The sequence below is a fragment of the Sinohyriopsis cumingii genome, unplaced genomic scaffold (genome assembly GCF_028554795.1).
Source record: "Sinohyriopsis cumingii isolate HCF-2022 unplaced genomic scaffold, ASM2855479v2 utg001923l, whole genome shotgun sequence".
Classification (NCBI taxonomy): domain Eukaryota; kingdom Metazoa; phylum Mollusca; class Bivalvia; order Unionida; family Unionidae; genus Sinohyriopsis; species Sinohyriopsis cumingii.
In genome coordinates this window covers 9,237-13,559 of record NW_028316083.1, presented here as the reverse complement: position 1 = coordinate 13,559, position 4,323 = coordinate 9,237, and positions in this window count along the sequence as shown.

Below are 4,323 nucleotides of genomic sequence, written 5' to 3'. Positions count from 1 at the left end.
CTTATTGCCTCTATAACTACCAAACATACTCATTTGGTTCTGCAAGGAAAAGAAAAAAGGAAAAATATGATTGATGAACATTCTTTTACATAAATAAACCCACTTCACTCTCATTCCTCCCCCCCACCCCGTGATAAATAGCATTAGAATAATATCCAGTCAGCATGCACATCTCATGGAGCTGACCATATTATGAAGAACATCAAGAGGTTGTAAGGAGCAAATGTCTTACAAAAAAAAATCTTGACTTTCTGCATCTGAGGCGGACGGGCTAATCACTTAGGCCACTGGAATAGTCTACACTATGATGACTAGCACAGTGATTGGCCATCATGCATATCTTCTCAAGCTGACCATAATATGCTCTATATTTAATAGCATGAAACTCAAAACTGTCAGTAGTTACCATGCATTCACAAAACTCTCAAATTATATGCAGCTGGATGTAAAAAGGAGCAATAATCTTATAAAAATAATTGGCTGTTGTAGGGTTTAAGGCCATTTTTCAGCACATGATAGGCTATACATGGTGGCCAGTATAAATGGTGGAGGAAGAACACAGGAAAACCCTGGAAAGAACCACCAACCCAGGAGAAGCTACTAGCAAGATTTCTCACATGCCTACATTGGCAGAATCTGAGACTCGAAACCATGCAGACAGAGGTGAGATGGTAGTGATCAATAACAGCAAACAATTTAGACCACTTAGCCACTTGGGGCCAGTATAAAATCACTGGAACAAAGAGATTCTACAATATGCACATCTTTAGATCATGGACAATTTTCAGTATTTCACAAACGAATTGCTTATTTCAAAAGATAACTTATGATGGAGATGAGCCTATAGACACAGTGACCTAGTTTAAAGTGAAGGTTGCAATGCTGCTAATGAAATAACTGTATACCATGATTTACAAATGTGACAGAGAAACTATGCCAACCTAAAGTCATTCCACAAGATGAATGGTTATGCATCATGAACCCAAAGGCAGTAATTGCTTTGCTATTAAACCAAACCAAAGGAAATATTACACTAATATGGGGTCATATATATTGTGTATACTTAGTGGGACACCAAATTTGGATTCAGTTCAGGTGGTCTTTAATGCCGATGAGGTAACAAACTTATTTTTTCCATGGCTCCAAATAAGTTGCTACTGTATGCTGTTGTTATTATTATTGTTATTAGCAGCAGTAGTAGTAGTATTGTATAATTTAGATGTCTGCGTGATAATAGTTGAATTCTACAGTTTGAGAAATCATATGTCGCTTATTCAAAGCAATGAAAAAAGCTGAAAGAAAGCAAGAAAATATTAGATTTGTCAGGGTGAGCTATCATAGTGTGTCCTGAAGAATGGCCTTTTATTACAATTATTTTGAAAACGGAATAATCTACTTATGTTTGTATCCAATCTGGTCGCAACTGGGCATTTTCAGGAATTACCTGTAATTTTTCACACACAAATCCATGTTGACGGGCTATTGAATCTAAACCATACATTGGTGGTTGCATAGATATTACCATGCAGGAAACTGTATGTGTTGCTACACTCCACAAGGGATTGGTTACTCTTATTGCACTACCCTCAAGTTCACCATGTTCATATAAATACCTCACTGTGTCTTTACTACCCAACACCGGTTGTTAGAGCTCATCAGGTGATTTTCGTCCTGGTATGTGGTTGCTATGCAATTCCATCGACAGGTTTCATGTCAGTTCCACTTGTGACCTCGTTGCTTAACATGGAACTTTACGGGGACAGGCATTATTGCAAGGAACAGTTTAATGAAAATAGGATATTTTGGTAATAAACAAGGACATAAAGCATACACAGGCAGGAAATAATTGAAATTTATTGGTAGAGTCAACACGCTTGCGCTAAAATTGTAACAATCCAAAGCAGTAACTGATAAGATAATTTCAATTCGTGCAGACTTAAGAGTAATGATGCAAATTTTATTTCGAAAGAGGCAGTCGTCAACAGTTATCAACAAGAAACATATTTTGTTATGTACAGATCAGACAGAGAATAGCAGGTTTCTACACATGTATTGACTTGGGCATCACTTATGGACCCATTTATAAAATACGACCAAGATAAAAACTAAAAGTGAAAGCAAACATACAAATGGGGCACGTGGATTATACTGCAATGGGTTCTTATTGCCTCTATAACTGCCAAACATACTCATTTGGTTCTGCAAGGAAAAGAAAAAAGGAAAAATATGATTGACGAACGTTCTTTTACATAAATATACCCACTTCACTCTCATTCCTCCCCCCACCCCATGATAAATAGCATTAGAATAATATCCAGTCAACATGCACATCTCATGAAGCTGACCATATTATGAACAACATCTAGAAGTTATAAGGAGCAAATGTCTTATAAAAAAAAATCTTGACTTCCTGCATCTGAGGCAGATGCTCTAACCACTTAGGCCACTGGAATAGTCTACACTATGATGACTAGCACAGTGATTGGCCATCATGCATATCTTCTCAAGCTGACCATAATATGATCTATATTTAATAGCATGAAACTCAAAACTGTCAGTAGTTACCATGCATTCACAAAACTCTCAAATTATATGCAGCTGGATGTAAAAAAGAGCAGTAATCTTATAAAAATAATTGGTTGTTGTACGGTTTAAGGCCATTTTTTCAGCACATGATAGGCTATACATGGTGGCCAGTATAAATGGTGGACGAAGAACCCAGGAAAGAAAATACCTACTCAGGAGAAGCTACTGGCAAGCTTTCTCACATACCTACATTAGCAGAATCTGAGACTCGAAACCATGCAGACAGAGGTGAGATGGTAGTGATCAATAACGGCAAGAAATTTAGACCACTTAGCCACTTGGGGCCAGTATAAAAATCACTGGAACAAAGAGATTCTACAATATGCACATCTTTAGATCATGGACAATTTTCAGTATTTCACAAACGAATTGCTTATTTCAAAAGATAACTTATGATGGAGATGGGCCTATAGACACAGTGACCTAGTTTAAAGTGAAGCTTGCAATACTCCTAATGAAATAACTGTATACCATGATTTACAAATGTGACAGAGAAACTATGCCAACCGAAAGTCATTCCACAAGATGAATGGTTATGCATCATGAACCCAAAGGCAGTAATTGCTTTGCTATTAAACCAAACCAAAGGAAATATTACACTAATATGGGGTCATATATATTGTTTATACTTAGAGGGACCCCAAATTTGGATTCAGTTCTGTTGGTTTTTAATGTTGATTATGAGGTAACAAACTTATTTTTTCCATGGTTCCAAATAAGTTGCTACTGTTGTTGTTGTTGTCATTGTTATTATTATTATTATTATTATTATTATTATCACTATATTATTATTATTATTATTATTATCATTATTGTATTATTTGTATGTCCGCAAGATGATAGTTGAATTTTACAGTTTGAGAAATCATATGTCGCTTATTCAAACAATGAAAAAAGCTGAAAGAAAGCAAGAAAATATTAGATTTGTCAGGGTGAGCATTCATAGTGTGTCCTGATGAATGGCCTTTTATTACAATTACTTTGAAAAATGAATAACCTACTTATGTTTGTATCCAATCTGGTTGCAACTGGGTGTTTTCAGTATTTACTGTAATTGTTCACACACAAATTCATGTTGACGGGCTGTTGAATCTAATCCATACATTCGTGGCTGCGTAGATCTTACCATGCTGAAATTTGGATGTGTTGCTACACTCTACAAGGGATTGTTTACTCTTGCTGCACTACCCTCAAGATCACCATGTTCATATAAATACCTCACTGTATCTTTACTACCCAACACCGGTTGTTAGAGCTCATCAGGTGATTTTCGTTATGGTATGTTTTTTTTTTGTTGCAATATCCATCAACAGGTTTCATGTCAATTCCGCTTGTGACCTCGTTGTTGAACACAGCCACCACATGATGTAGTCTCTCAAGATCTGTCCTGCACGTGCAGTAATTCTTAGGCATATTGATGTCCAAAGAGTTGTTATGCAAGTGTTTGATTAAATCTCTCAGTGATTGCCTGATCGTGATGAATCACGGTTTGTTCACATTTGATCTTAACATGTTGTTGCTGCATCATTGTTGTTACTGCACCGAGAAATTCTTTGCCAGGATCAACCGGTAGTAATTGTGGCCAGTGCAATGGTCCTCGTGCATACATTCATTCAAACACTGCTGCGACTTCAGTTGCTGTTCTAGTCGATAATGGTTAAGCCTCTCTGTATCTACCTGCAACATCTACAACAGTCAGCACACATTTGTATGTGCGCTGTTTGCCTGATGAACTTC